Source organism: Eubalaena glacialis, chromosome 11 (assembly GCF_028564815.1).
Source record: "Eubalaena glacialis isolate mEubGla1 chromosome 11, mEubGla1.1.hap2.+ XY, whole genome shotgun sequence".
In the NCBI taxonomy this organism is placed as follows: domain Eukaryota; kingdom Metazoa; phylum Chordata; class Mammalia; order Artiodactyla; family Balaenidae; genus Eubalaena; species Eubalaena glacialis.
Genome location: NC_083726.1, coordinates 93,100,842 through 93,117,099, shown reverse-complemented (window position 1 = coordinate 93,117,099; position 16,258 = coordinate 93,100,842). Strand labels below are relative to the sequence as shown.

Below are 16,258 nucleotides of genomic sequence, written 5' to 3'. Positions count from 1 at the left end.
GGCACATAGCAAGTGCTCAATAAATACTTAGTTTTTATAAATCTGTTTAATACTGAATATTGGATTAAGTGGGACAGAGGGAGCACGTAGATATATCAATGAAAACTCTCAGAAACTCATCTGAAGTTTCTAGCAGAAAGAGATGAGACACACAATGATACAAAGATAATTGTTATGTATTCAGTTTAAGAAACATTTATTAAATTCTTTCTTCTAATCACTAGACACTGTGCTAGGTTGCAGGATACACAATGATAAAGGAGAAGTAGACTAAAACATATAAAATGACTTGGAACAGAACTCGCTTGTATGTAGGTGACTTACTGTATAATAAATCAGTGATCTAGTAAAAAAAGAAAAAAAAAATATACAACTGAGAAGTGGTCCTTGACTTGGTGGTCTAGTAGATAGGTAAACAAATATGTGTAAGAAAGCATCAGATTTCCTATAATAGAAATCGGTTTGCTATGCACACAAAGAAGATGGTGGACAGGAAAAAAGGGTGTAGAAGAGGTGACATTCATGCTCAATATTGAAACTGTTCATTAATCACTTGAGCCTGCACTTACTGAAGAACTGATTGTTAGGATTCCTTGCTGACATATTCCACCTCCAGTACAGAGCAGAGATGATTACAGGCTTGAGTCACTTTTGTTCAGTGGAAAGATGAGAAAAATAATGTCCAAAATGTTAAAGTTCAGAACGTTAAAGAATGCCTGTTATACAATGAACATGAATACTCCAGAGACTTATGCTCAAATTCTCAGGTTACTTGTCTGTCTTTCTTACTAGACTGTTAACTCCTTGAAGGCAAAGATTTTGAGTGTATCCTGTGCACTCTTGGATTGTCCCAACTTGGCTCAGTAGGGACAGTAAAAAATTGTTATATAAATTGTTAAATAGATGTTCCCCAAATCCCTCCCATGTCAAAAATGGAAAAATCTTTAACAAATGTCCTGGTGATTGTTCTTCTTTCACATCTATGGACAGTCTGAAATGGACCAAAAAAAAAAAAAAAAAAAAATCTACATAACCATGTCTGCTTTCAAATAAAACGGTCAGTTTTGTCATTCTCTCTTTTTTTTAGGAGAAATTATTTGAAGGTTTGGAAAAAACGGAGTGTCTCGGTAGCGGATAATTGATTCTCTCTGAAACAGAGATGGCATCTACAAATTGCTGTGATCTGGAGATGAAGACAAGAACATACGTAATTCTAGAGCAGAGCTCTTTGGCTGAAGTCATACAGCAGTGGTCTGGAAAGGCTCTGGGCTTGGGTGCATCCTGGTGCTTTGAGAGTTCGATACGTCAAGAGGAGATAGAGCAGTTGTCTACTCCACTTTCTTGAGCACACGTCAGCATTTAACTGAGTTCCAGTATTTAGGGAACTCTGCTTTGAGGTGGTGAAGAGGATTGTTCCTCTTCTCTGGAACAATCCTACAAAGTCCCGGATGGCAGTGCCAACTTGGGGATGGTTTGATTTGCATGGATTAGGCATAGAAAAAGGGCCTGTCATTCAAGGGGAATTAGAAGCTGTAACCACCAGGAAGTAGCGCCTGAGTCAATCTCTTTCTCAGGGCAGCGCTCCGAAGACCACTCGAGCCAGGGGTGGCGGGTCTCTAAAGATGGGGCCCCCGGGCTCGGCCTCAGCATAGGCACACGTGACGCGCGTGTGGGCGTTGAGTGACAGGCGCGGTCTTGGGCGGGCATTGGCGGAAATCAACTTCCGGGGGCAGAGGTGCTGGAAGCCGGGTGGTGCGTGGTACGTGGGCTACCCCAACTCGTGCAGCCGGGGCCTTGCTTCCCCGGGTCAGGGTCGCGCCCGCGTGCACGCGTGCGGGGCTGTGTCCTGGGGGTGGCTCACCTGGCGGCGTGGGGGAGCGGCGTGGCGGCGGCGGCGGCGGCGGCGGCGAGAGCCGGGGCGCAGGTAAACGGACGCTCGCCTTTCGGGCCTGGGTCTGGGGCCGGGGCCGCGCGACGCCGGCCGCGCGCCCGGAGGCGGCCTGGGCGCGGGCGGGGAGCGCGGCCGGGCTTCCGCCCGGGCCTGGCCCCGGGAGGTCGGTCGCGGTGCCTGAGAGTCAGGGGGCGTGACCTGCCTCCCTTGGCGGGCGGTGCCGACCAGAGCTTGCCCTCGCCGACAGGTTTCGGCCCCTGCGCTTTGCAGAATCGAATGTTTTCGAAAGCCTACGCACAAGTACACGTGACTATTGTGTCACCGAAGCTCCCACTGAACGTTGACTTTGATCCTTGCCGAGTTTTCACCGATCGCGCCTGGTTTATGTTTCCCCTTCGACTTGGCCAGGTACACCAGGGTAAAAGCTCTACAACGGCCGTCAGTCACATTTCCTTGCCGTTACTTTGGGCCATAGGTTGCAATAAAAGTGGCGTTTCGGGGTGAAAGCAGCAGCCAGTAACTTTCCTAGTGGTGAGGCATCCTTCATCCTCTTAAGTGCGCCCCCTCTCTCCTCAAAGATGTTTCTTCCATCTGCCCTTGTTGCGTAGTGCGGAGCAAAGCTTTGGACATGAAGCCTATTTTTGTCTTCGCTTGAAGGAGTGGGAACTCTTAAAAGCAGCGCTGAGTGGGTTTTCTTTTTGGTAGGATGATGTTGCTGCTGCTACTCTCACTTGCTTCCCTGATGAGAGTTGGGGCAGAGGCTGATTTCCTGGAGGGTACAGTTCTGGCCACGGCTATAGGTGATTCAGTGGCACCTTAAGAATTCCGGCTCTTTTCCTTCCCTCCCCCTCTGAACTGTGCAGATACTGATGCCCACCTTACTCTCCAAATATTTATCTGGGCGGTAGTTGGATGATGGCTTTTGGACGCAGTTTGGATGTTGCATGGTACTAGAGATTGGGGTGGACTGACGTTACATCTTGTCACTGGGGTGGGCTAACATTTCACCCCACAATTTAAGACAGAATACCCAGAATATTTAGTTGGGTGGGGTGACAGGGAGTGGCAATAAATTCGCGTTGTTCTCTGCCATCAGAGAGCTGAACACTTCATATCATTTACCTTCTGCTACAATTTCTCTTGCATTAAGGGGATTCGCTGTACTGTACCTGTAAGGTTAATGCAGCGGGGGGATGCCAGGGAGAGCACCTGTATGGTGCTGGCTAGCCAGTAAATTGTGTGGTAGAGAATTGCCCTGGTTACAAAGTTTGGTATCCTCGAGGCTGGCTAGGAGGTTGTTCTGTGGGCTGGGAAATCTTATTATGAACAGGTTTCCTAGCAACAGTACAAGCCAAATGGAATAAACAAAGAAAACAAAGTGATGAAAGTTACAATTTACCTCTTAATTTTATTAAATGGAAAAATGTATCTTATTGGAGTGATCAGCTCAAACCTTCTGAGAGCTTTGTGTTTATTTTAATCATCTTGATACTTAATAACAGACAAAAAGAAACTTCAGAAAGTCATCACAGAGACAGCTTTTTTTTTTTTTTTTGGTGGCAGTTAAAAAAAAAAAAAAAAAAGAAGAAGAAAAGAAAGATGGTTACCAAGTAGCTGGTCTGAAGCTTAAATGGACAAATAGGAATTTGCCTAGTTAGAGGCATTTTATCTTGCACCCCTAGCTATAGATGTAAGATTTGTGAAGTACATAGGATTGTTATGAATAAAGAAAACTATTTGAAGGTTTATTATCTTGCCCTTCATAGCAGAAATTGGGGTGGAAGTACATTAGGGTGGATGGGACTCTTTTAATTAGTAAGTTGAAAAGGGCATGTTTAGGTGAGTTGTTTCCAAATTTTAGTTTGTAATCACTGTGCCTCCTTTATCAGTCTGTTACTTGTGACTTTTGGTCTTTCTTGAAACTCATCAAATTTTGTTATTTTCTGTCTAAACAATGAGAACAATAAAAAAGGGAACTCTCTTTAGAGTAACTCTTTGTATCAATGTGTTTCTTCTTATTTACTACTGATAAATCAATATTTTGATTTCCAGTATTTCTGATTTTTTTGTTTCCCCACTGTTTCTCCCCCACCCAAATACCCATTTAGCTGGGTTTAGCTCATTTAATTTGATGCATATTTTCCAAAAGGGCATGTCCTGTGTCTTTTAAAATGTGGGTTTATTGAGGTATACTTTACAAGTAAAAAAAATCTAGTCTAGTATCTTGTTATTTAAATTCTAACAAATGCATAATAGTCATGTAACCACTACCGCAAACTAGACAAAGAACATTTCTATCATTCCAAAAAGTTCCCTCATTGCTCCTCTGTAGTTCGTTTTCTCCCCTTAGCAGTAGATCTGGCCACCAGTGATTTGTTCACTGTTCCTATAGCTTTGTCTTTTCTGGAATGTCATATAAATGGACTCCTACAGTGTATAGAACTTGTTTTCTGGTTTCTTTCACTTAATGCTTTTGTGATTCATCCATTTTGGTGCATGTATCAATGCTTTGTTCTTTTTTTATTGCCGAGTGCTATTTCATTGTATGGCTATATCACAATTTGTTTATCTATTCACCAGTTGGACATTTAGGTTGTTTCCAGTTTTTGGCATTTAGGAGTGAGCTGCTGTAAACATTCATGTACAGTTCTTTGTACATTCATCTACCGGTCTTTGTGTAGAAATATGCTTTCATTTCTTGTTAAATATCTAGGAGTAGGATTCTTTGATCATGTGGCAAATGTTTGTTTAACTTCATAAGAAATTACCAAACTATTTTCCAAGATAGCTGTTTCATTTTACATCCTTACCAGCAATGTTTGATGGTTCCATTTGCTCCACATCCTGGTCAGCATTTGTCATTTTACTTTTAATCTTAGCTATTCTAATAGGTATTTAGTGCTATCTCATTGTTGTTTTAATTTAAATTTTCCTATCGACTAATATGTTGAGCATCTTTTCATGTGCTCATTTGCTATCTGTATGTCTTCTTTGGTGAAGTTATCTGTTCAAATCTTTGGTCTATTTTCTTAGTGAGTTGTAAGAGTTTTGTATAGTCTGGATACAATTCCTTTATCATATATATGTTCACAAATATTTTCTTTCAGTCTGTGCTTTGTCTTTTTAGTTTCTTAACAGTATCTTTCAAAGAGCTGAAGTTGTAAATTTTGAAGAAGTCCAGTTTATCATTTTTTTCTTTTATGATTTGTGCTTTTGCGTCCTATCTAGAAAATTTTGACTAACCCAAAGATATAAAGATTTTTTTTTTAAACTGTGTTTTCTTCTAGAACTTTTATAGTTTTAGATTTTACCTTTAGGTCTGTGATCTATTTTGATCAATTATTTCTTCATTTTTGTATGTGGTGCAAGATATGGGTCAAAGTTCTTTTTCTCTTTCCCTTTCTTTTTTTGTGTATTGACACCCAATTTGTCCAGCACCACTTATTGAAAGGACTATCCTTACTATCCTTTCTTCAGTAAATTTTCTTGGCACCTTTGTAAAAAATCAATTGACTCTGTATGTGTAGATCTGTTTCTGGACTCTCAATTCTCTTCCATTGTTCTATGTATCTCTCCTTTGGCTAAAACTACAATGTCTTCATTAATGTAAATTTAAAAAAAATTTTTATTTATTTATTGTTTATTTTTGGCTGCATTGGGTCTTCGTTGCTGCACATGGGCTTTCTCTAGTTGCAGCAAGAGGGGGTTACTCTTCGTTGCCATGTGCGGGCTTTTCATCGCAGTGGCTTCTCTTGTTGCAGAGCACGGGCTCTAGGCATGCGGGCTTCAGTAGTTGGTGGCACGCAGGCTCAGTAGTTGTGGCACACGGGCTTATTTGCTCCACAGCATATGGGATCTTCCCGGACCAGGGCTCGAACCCGTGTCCCCCTGCATTGGCAGGTGGATTCTTAACCCCTGCACCACCAGGGAAGTCCCTATTAATGTAATTTTATAGTATGTCTTGAAATTAGGAAGTCTGAGTCTTCGAGCTTACTTTCTGTGTGTGTTTGTTTTGGGTATCCTAGCTCCTTTTCTTTCCATGTACATTTTTAGAATCAGCCTATTCTATAAAAAAGCATTCTGGGATTTTGACTGTGGATGCACTGAAGTTATAGTTTTATATGGAGAGAATTGACATCTTAATGTTGTTAAAATGTTAATAAAGTCTTTGATTTTTCTCATTAACATTTTAAAGCTTTCAGCATAATAATTATGCACATATTTGTGCAAAATGTTATATTTATGTCTAAGTGCTTCATGTTATTTGGTGCTGTTGTAAATGGTAATCTTTTAAAAAATTTCAGTTTCCAATTATTTATATAAATAAGTTGATATTTTATATTGACCTTGGATTCTCAACCTTGTTAATAAATTCAATTACCCTAGTAGCTTTTGTAGACTCATTGGGATTTTCTATGTAGACAGTCTTGTCTGCCAGTAGAGACAGTTTTAGTTCATATTTTCCTATTTGCCTTTTATTTAATTTATTTCATTTTCTTGTCTCGTTACACTGGCTAGGACCTTCAGTGTGATGTTAAACAGAACAAGTAAGAGCTGACATCCTTGCCTTGTTTGTCTTCTTAGTGGGGAAGGCATGTGATCTTTTACCATTGAGTAGTTAGCTATAGGTTTTTTTGAAAGTACAGTTCTCATCAGATTGAGGAAGTTTTCTTTAGCTTCTTGTTCACTGAGAGTTTTTTAAAAATCATAAATGAATACTGTATTTTTTTTGATTGTGGAAATCATAGTTGATTACAGTAGAAAATTGGGAAATAATCCTATAAAGAAAAGAGTTAATCCATTTCCATTAATATGAGATAATTCCTGCTATATTTTGCTGGCTTTTTTTTTTTTTTTTGCGAACATTTAAAAAACAAAATTGTAAATATTGTCTTACAGTTTTTTCTTTTTGCTAGGCTTACACTGAGTGCTTACTGCATCATGAATTTTTGGAAAACTTGATTTGTATGTTCTTGATTTGTAGTTAGGATAGTTGTTTTCCTCAGAATTAATATTAAATCTTTGTGCGTAACTCTGATAAAATTTTTTTAATTGATTTTTTAAAAAGTGGTTATTACTCAAAGTGTATGAAATTTTTTCAGATTCTTAATATACACTACCTTTTTGTTTTATTTTATATTCCTAGAATTTGTCCTCCAGACTATGTATTTGTAATAAATTTTAGAGCAAAATGTGGCAGTCAATATCATTGACTTTTTGTGCATCACTTTATGGTAGAATCCTAGAATTTCAGAAACTCAGTTCCTTAGATTTTATCCAGTTTAAATCATTTATTTTATAGGTTTAGCATGTGGAATAAGTCAATGGCTTTTCCATCCACATTATTATTTTGCTGTCAGTGATCTAGATAGAATTTCTGATGCATTTTGTGTAATGTAAAATACTCATGTTTTTCTTTTGATAAGGATTGTAGAAATCTTTGTGTCCAGCATCATGCAGAAACCCTTTATGTATGTTGTTTTATTGAATTCCAACCAGAACCTTTTGAGGTAGGTAGTATTTTTCCCATTTCATAGATGAGGAAACTGAGTCTCAGACAAGTGAGCAAAGTTATTTATGGATGTATTAACAGTGAGTGATAGAGCTGGAGTTTGATCACAAGTCTTCTTGAATCTGCTTTTATTTGTAAGCTATAATGCCATTATAGAGTTCACGTAAGCATTTTGTATGTAGTCTGCTTACTCTGGATCTGTCTTCTAATTTTAATTCTTAGAATAAACTCATTAAGCAATTTAATAAATCAACATGAGACAGTATCAGTTAATTCTAAAATTTTACCCAAATTTCTGTCCTTTTATATTGTCTAATTTTAAATTATTTTAGATATTTCTTGACCTGTATCCTCTTCCCTTCCCTGTCAAATCCCCAGTAAGTGGTACGAAGACTGTTGTTAGCTATATGCTGTAGAGTTTTACTTAAAGAATTAGAGATACATTTATTGTCACTAGCAGAGAATACAATAGTTTTTAAATTTTGAAATTAGAAGACTTTTAAAAAATTACAGGTTTAATAGATGAAGATCAGAAATAACGTTAGCTACTTTAAAATGCAGCATGTTATAATTCTAGTAAACCTTTTTACCTTAGAAGAGTATGAACATTTTGGTATTTATGTAATGCAGTTGAACACATATATAGATTAACTATATCAGTGAAATAAGCGCTATTTTGTAAAGTGTGGAATCACTTTTTCCTGGTATTCAGAGAAGACTGACTTTCTTCTCCCTTTGCCAGCCTTGCTAACATAGACCACGTGCATCTCCTACCAAAAGCAGGCATAGATAACGAAGAGGCCAGCCAAATTGCCTTTTATTTTGTGTTCCATCTTGTGGTGAAAGAGGGTCTACATGATCATTTCAAGATGCTTTACTTTTGTATTATAAGAATTCAGAACATCTGCAACTGTAGTAAAGACAGTGCTGCAGTATTATGCAAGATGCATTCATCTATAAGTATGCTTCACTGATAGGGGCTTATATGAATATTACTAAAAAACTACATTTTGGATGAATGAATATCAGATTTTTGACTAACTTACAGACTTTTATAAAATGGATGCTCCAAACCTTGGGTTGTTATAGTATACCATTCTGCATATTGATTATGAAATATTCAGTTATCCTTGATACATTACTGGTGTGCAATATTTTACTTGTGTCTTTGAATCTAAGGCATGTCGTGTAGTCAGTACCTAGTTGGATCATGCTTTTTATTCATTCTGCAAATTTCTGCCTTTTGATTAGAGTGTTTAACCCCTGTGTATTTAATATAATTGCTGATACTTGTTGAGTTTCTTGGATGTGTAGGTTAATGTTTTTCATCAAATTTGTGAAAATTTCTAGCATTCTTTCTTTTATTTATTTATTTTTAAATTTGTTTATTCCTTTTGGCTGCATTGGGTCTTTGTTGCTGTGCGTGGGCTTTCTCTAGTTGTGGTGAACAGGGGCTACTCTTCGTTGTGGTGCGCGGGCTTCTCATTGTGGTGACTTCTCTTGTTGGGGAGCATGGGCTCTAGGAGCGTGGGCTTCAGTAGTTGTGGCACGTGGGCTCAATAGTTGTGACTTGCGGGCTCTAGAGCACAGGCTCAGTAGTTGTGGCACACAGGCTTAGTTGCTCCATGGCATGTGGGATCTTCCCAGACCAGGGCTTGAACCCGTGTTCCCTGCATTGGCAGATGGATTCTTAACCACTGCGCCACCAGGGACGCCCCCTCTAGCATTATTTCTTGAAGTAGTTATTCTGCCCCTTTTTTTCTCTCCTCTTTTTCTGGAACTCTCATTATGCTTATGCATATGTTGGTATTCCTGACGGTTATCCACAGGTTTTGATACTTTGTTTATTTTTGTTTATCTTTTTTCTTTCTGTTCCTCAAACTGGATAATCTCAATTGACCTATCTTCAGATTCTCTGATTCTTTCTTCTGTCAGCTCAGAATTTGCTGTTGAGGCCTTCTAGTGAATTTTTTATTTCAGTCAGTGTACTTTTCAACTCCAGATTTTATATATTTTATTTTTACAATTCCTATCTTTTCATTAGTACTCTATATTTTATGAGACTGTTATTATACTTTAGTTATTTAGGCATAGTTTTCTTTAGTGATTTGAGACTATATGTTTGAACATATTTAAAGTAGTTGATTTTAACGTCTTTGTCTAAGTCTAATGTCTGAGTTTCCTCATGAGCAGATTTTTATTGACTGCCTTTTTTCCCCTCTGTGTGTGGGCTATACTTTCTTGTTTCTTTGCATGTCTCATAATTTTTGTTGAAAACTAGATATTTATAAATATATGTGTGTATATATATTTTTAATATATTTTATATGTAACATGGCAACTCTGGAAATCAGAAATTCCTCTCCTCCCCAGGGTTTTTTATTGTTGCTGTTTTTGTTGCTATTTTTGCTGTCTTGTTTAGTGACTTGGTGAACTCTTTATGTAAACTCTGTATTCTTTGTCTTGTGTGGCCACTTGGACTTATTAGCTGTTACATTATGCCAGTTCATCTCATATAATTGGGTCAATTTACATAGAGGAAATCTTTAGGGCTTGTGAATTATGATTAAAAAGTTCATTGATTTTCAAAATGATTACAAAAAGTAAGAAAACATTTATTGACTGCTTACCATGTGCTATGCCTGAACACATTACTTGGCTAATGGGATTATCAGACAACCAGAAGCCCAGGTTTTTTGTTTTTTGTTTTTTGTTTTTTTTAATTTGGTGAAAATCTCTAGACTTGTACTTGTGGGGTTTTAATGCCTTAGTAATCAAAGGTAGCTGGACTTATTTTTTCCCCTAGCATTTAACTTGCTGGCTTAGCATCTTGTCATCTTGTACTACCTGAGAGTCATAATTGAGAATATTATTTTCAGTGCTGTAGAAGAGATGGGGATGATTCAAACAGCTGATAAGAACATGGGGTTAAAATGTAGAAATACTTATACACAACTAATGGAACTTAAGTAAATAAGATTTACTGTGTCAGTGCCATCACCTAATAGCTAGCATTTTTTGGATTTGGTTATATATTTACTCAGTAGAGAAATAGTGTCAGTTGACATTTCTGTAGGATCCTGGCACTATGGCATATAAAAAAGTTGGGAGTGCTTGGATTGCCTTGTGGGAAAACTTTAGATTTTTAGCTAATGGCTTAGTTAATCTTCATAATAGTGCAGAGGAAAAGTCTTTCAAATATTGCTCAGAAGTGGTCAGATTTGTCAGGAATGTACCCAATAATAGAGGGAAAGGAGAACTTTGTGTGCTTCAGATATGCTTTTTTCTTTTTTTCCCCCCACATGCACATTTAACTATGTTTTGGAAGAATTAGAGTCTATGTACGTTAGAAATCTTTTACAGATAAAATTGGTAGTCAATTACTTATTATGTATGGAAGTGAAAAAAAGTAAATTACAAGTTAGGATCAGATGAAAAAAATGATCCTGCTGAGGATACTGGTACTTTACTTCAGGAAGAAATGAAAATTAGTGGTTAGGACAGTTTTACATTATCTTAGAAAAATGTGAGCAAGCAAGTCCTTTATGTGTTTCTCTGGTGAACAAGTCTGTTTCCTGTTAAAGGGCACTATTAGCAGGTGAAGACCTTTGATAGGTGCATAAACAAGGATTTAATAACTGTCAAACTAAGTTAATGAAAGTAAAATAATGGACAACTGAACTATGGTGCGAAGCAAAATTCAATTCAATAGAAATCTATATTTCAGGTTCCTATACTAGGCACTGGAGGATACAGAAATAAATGTCACTTGGTTTTGAAGGACCTCACAGTCAAGTAGGTGAGAGTTATATAAACTGATACATTATAGGGAGAGCACTGATTGGGAAGGAATGGGATCCTGAAAGTTAGGAGTGTGTGGGAAGAGATGAAGCTAGAGACATCGAGCCCCTGAATTTTGATGAGTATTTTTTGCCAGTGGGAGCATCCTTCCCACCCTCAGTGGTAGTGGTCTCTCTACCCACAGTGGTAGCTAGTTCCTCACTCCCAGTGGGAGTAGCCTCTCCACCCCTGTCTGAGATCTGAGGGGATTAATTCTACATTAGTGGCAGCCCCTGAGGCAGTTGCCAGGCAAGACAGTGCTGATCTCCTCAGGACCTGCCCCCAACACTCTTCTTTGCTTCTAGATCTATGACTAGACTGAAATCCCAGCAGGCTTCTAAAGGTGAGGTACAAAGTGTGACTCATGGGGAAATGTACTATACTCCAAAAGAACTACTTGAGCTTTCTAATTTATACAGACAAATCCAGGGAACATGTGTGGGAATGGATACTAAAGGTGCAGCATAATCATGAAAAGAACATAAAGTTGGACCAGGCAGAATTTATTGATATGGGCTCACTAAGCAGAGATTCTGCATTTAGTGTAGTTGTTTGGCTGAAATATGGACCAAAAGGTGGCACACAGTGAGTGAGCTGGAAATGCTGGGCCTACCTGTCTTGGTTTACTGTAGAGGAAGGGAGTCAAAGGCTTAGGGAGATGGGAATGTTAGAGTGGATTTGTCATTTAGGAAGTGCTCACCCAAACTGGGAGGGTCCAGAAGACATAGCTTTCACCAATATTATGAGAGATAAATCGTGAGGGGAGCCCTGGCATCCTTGAAGAACTCTGTGATTGCTTCAGTAGGCATGCAGTTGCTGAACTGGGAAACCTAAATGCAATGGGAGTAAATGAATTCCAGGGTGGCAGGGGCCGAGTAATGACATCCATCTGTCAAAGGCAAGGTGAGCGTGGTTTGGGCAGCAGAGTCAAAGCGGCAATTAGAATAGTCTGATTTGGGCAGAACAGTGGTGTTGGCTAGTTGATGATGGTGTTCCTAGAAGTGAAATAGATAGGAAGCCTACTAAATTCTTACTTGATCTGTATAAGCAGAAAAGTTCTAGGTCAAGAGAACAGAAGTCTAGCCTGAATCAGAAAAAACAGAGAGTCATGACCCATCCATCAATTCTGAGACTTGAATTTTTACAGACCTAGAACCCCTTGAATGAAGAGGAGGCAGGGTTCCCTTGAGGAAGGACCCTGGTACATTGCCAAAATTTATTGTCAATCTTTCTGTCAGCCCTTCCTAAAGGGTTCTGTGGCCTTTCATCATGGTAATTGTGCATTGGGGAAAAGGAAATAATCACACCTTTCAAGGACTGCTGGATACTGGCTCTGAATTGACGCTAGTTCCATGAGACCCAGGTTGTCCCTTTGGTCCATCGTCAGAATAGGGGCTTATGGAGGTCAGGTAATCAATGAAGTTTTAGCTCAGGTCTGTCTCACAGTGGGCCCAGTGGGTCCTCCAATCCATCCTGTAGTTATATCTCCAGTTCCAGAATGCATAACTGGAATAAATACACTCAGCAGCTATCACAGTCCCCACATTGGTTATCTGACCAGTGGAGTGAAGGTGATGATGGTGAGAAAGGTCAAATGGGAGCCACTAGAATTGCTTCAACCTAAGAAAAGAGTAAACCAAAAGCAATACCTCATACCTAAGGGGATTGCAGATATTAGTGCCACCATCAAGGACATGAAACATGCAGGGTTGGTGATTCCCACCACTTCTGCATTCATCTGATCTGTTTGGCCTGTGCAAAAGACAGATGGATCTTGGAGAATGACAGTGGATTATCGTAAGCTTAACCAGGTGGTGATTCCAATTGCAGCTGCTGTACCATATATAGTTTTATTGCTTGAGTAGATTAACACATCTCCTGATGACTTGTATGCAGCTATTGGTCTGGCAGATGCTTTTGTCTCCATCTCTGTCAGCAAGGTCCAACTGAAATAGTTTGCTTTCAGCTGGCAAGGCCAGCAGTACACCTTCACTGTCCTACCTCAGGGGTATGTCATAATTTAGTTTGTGTGGATCTGTATCACCTTTCTCTTTCACAAGATATCATCACACTGGTCCATTAAATTGAGGACATTATGTTGATTGGACCTAGTGAGCAAGAAGCAGCAACTTCTCTAGACTTAGTAGTAAGACATTTTAGCGTCAGAGAGTAGGAAACAAATCTGATAAAAGTTAAGGGGCCTTCTACCTTAGTGAAATTTCTGGGGGTCTAGCGGTATGAGGTATCTTGAGATATCCCTTCTAAGGTTAAGACAAGGCTAAGTTGTTGCATCTGGGCCTTCCTGCAACCAAGAAAGAGGCACAACATCTAGTGGGTCTCTTTAGATTTTAGAGACAACATATTCCTCATTTGGGGTGTGTTACTCTGGCACATTTACCGAGTGACTCAAAAAGCTGCTAGTTTTGAGTGGGACCCAGAATAAGAGAAGACTTTGCCACAGGTCCAGGCTGCTGTGCAAGCTGCTCTGTCACTTGGGCCATATGTTCCAACAGATCTAGCAGTCCTTGAAGTGTCAGTGGCAGATAGGGATGCTGTTTGGAGCTTTTGGCAGGTTCCTTTAGGAGAATCAGAGTGTAGGCCCTTAGGATTTTGGACCAAAGCCCTGCCATCCTCTGTGGATAACTGTGCCTCTTGAGAAGCAGCTGTTGGCCTACACTTGGGCCTTAGAGACTGATTGCATAACCATGGGCCACCAAGTTACCAGGTGGCCTTAGCTGCCCATCATGAAGTCAGTGTTATCTGACCACCAAGCCATAAAGTTGGGCACGTGACACAGCAGCACTCCATCATCAAGTGGAAGCGGTATATATCTGATCAGGCCTGAGCAGGCCCTGGAGGCACAGATAAGTTGAAGAAGTGGCCCAAATGCCCATGGGCCCTACTCTGCTGCAGGCCCTACTCTCCTTTTTCCAGACTGCACCTGTGGCCTCATGGGAAGTTTGCTAAGATCAGTTCTCAGAAGAGGAGACTCAGGCCTGTTATATAGATGGTTTTGTATGATATGCAGGCAGCACCAGAAAGTGAATGGCTGCAGCCCTACAGCCCCTTTCTGGGACATCCCTGAAGGATAGTGGTGAAGGGAAATCCTCCCAGTGGGCAGAACTTCAGGCAGTGCACCTGGTTGTTCACTTTGCTTGGAAGGTCAAATGGCCAGACATACAATTGTATACTGATTCATGGCTTATGACCAATGGTTTGGCTGGATGGTTAGGGACTTGGGAGAAACATGATTGGAAAATTGGTGACAAGGAAGTTTGGGGAAAAGGTGTGGATAGACCTCTTTGAATGGGCAAAAAATGTGAAGATATTTGTGTACCATGTGAATGCTCACTAAAGAGTGATCTCAGCAGAGGAAGATTTTAATAATCAAGTGGATAGGATGACTCACTCATTCTGTGGATACCAGTCAGCCTCTTTCCCCTGTCACCCCTGTCATTGTCTCGTGAGCTCATAAGCAAAGTGGCCATGCTGGCAGCGATGGAGGTTACACATAGGCTAAGCAACAGACTTCCACTCATCAAGTCCAACCTGGCTGTGGCCACTGCTGAGTGCCCAATCTGTCATCAGCAGAGACTAACACTGAATCCTTGATATGGCACCATTCTTTGGGGTGATTAGCCAGCTAAGTGGAGGCAGGTTGGTTATACTAAACTGCTCCTATAATTGAAGTGGCAGCAATTTATTCTTACTGCAGTAGATGTTTACTTTGGATATGGACTTGCCTTCCCTACGTGCAGTGCTTCTGCCAAAACTGTCATCTCTGGACTTATAGAATGCCTCATTCACCACATAGTATTCCACATAGCATTTCTTCTGATCGAGGAACTCACTTCACAGCAAGAGAAGTGCAGCAGTGGGCCCATGTTCATGGAATTCATTGGTCTTATCTTGTTTCCCACCATCCTGAAGCAGCTGGCTTGACAGAATGGTGGAATGGTCTTTTGAAGACTAAGTTATGGTGCCAGCAAGGTGTCAGTATCTTGCAGGACTGGTGCAAGGTTCTCCACAAGGTTGTATGTACTTTGAATTAGCATACAGTATATGGTGCTGTTTCTTCTATAGCCAGGGTCACAGGTCCAAGAATCAAAGGGTGGTAATGGGAGTGGCACCATTCACTATTACCCCTAGTGAGCCACTAGCAAAATTTTGGTTCCTGTTTCTGTGACTTTATGCTCTGCTGGCCTATAGGTCTTAGTTCCAAAGGGAGGAATGCTTCCACCAGAAGACACAATGATTCCATTGAATTGGAAATTAAGACTACTGCCCAGCCACTTTGGACTCCTCATGCCTCTGAATCAACAGGCAAAGAAGGGAGTTGCTGTGCTGGCTGGGGTGACTGATCCTGACTACCAAGGGGATATTGAACTACTATTCCACAATGGAGGTAAGGAAGAGTGTGTCTGAAATATAGGAGATTTTTTAAGGGCATCTCAATATTATCATGCCCTGTGATTAAAGTCAATGGAAAACTAAAACAACCCAATTGAGGGAGGACTACTGATGGCCCAGACCCCTCAGGAATGAGGGTTTGGATCACTCCACCAGGTAAAGAACCATGACCAGCTGAAGTGCTTGCTGAAGACAAAAGGAATACAGAATGGGTAATGGAAGAAGGCAGTTATAAATACCACCTACAACCATTTGACCAGTTACAGAAATGAGGACTGTAATAGTCATGAGTATTTCTTCCTTATTTTGCTATGAATATGTGTGTGTGTGTGTGCGCACGCGCGTGTGTGTATGGCAATATATATGTAAACTATCTTTGCTTTTTTCCCTCTCTTAACCACTTATCATGTAACATAAAATGCATTAGGTGTATATCATAGTATTTTAAGTATTATTAATTTTACAGCATAGTATTTAAATTTTGGGATATCAAGGAGAAGAGTAAATATCACTCAAGGACTTTACCTCCTCTTCTGGAGAAGAGGTTAGTGTGTTTCCAGTTGTACACAGGATAGCTATATCACATTTTATGACCTTGGTATAAA

General features: G+C 39.9%; 1 protein-coding gene and 1 pseudogene across 4 annotated transcripts in view; both read left to right on the top strand.

The window, feature by feature from the left end:
- Positions 1-1,733: 1,733 nt before the first annotated feature.
- CCDC91 (coiled-coil domain containing 91) overlaps positions 1,734-16,258 on the top strand; it is a 396,521-nt gene continuing 381,996 nt past the window's right edge. For all 4 annotated transcript variants that reach the window (XM_061205329.1, XM_061205328.1, XM_061205330.1 and 1 more), the window contains exon 1: positions 1,734-1,924. The gene's annotated coding sequence lies outside the window, so the exon portion shown is untranslated. The remainder of the gene's footprint in view (positions 1,925-16,258) is intronic.
- On the top strand, positions 2,168-15,934 carry LOC133101727 (uncharacterized; annotated as a pseudogene).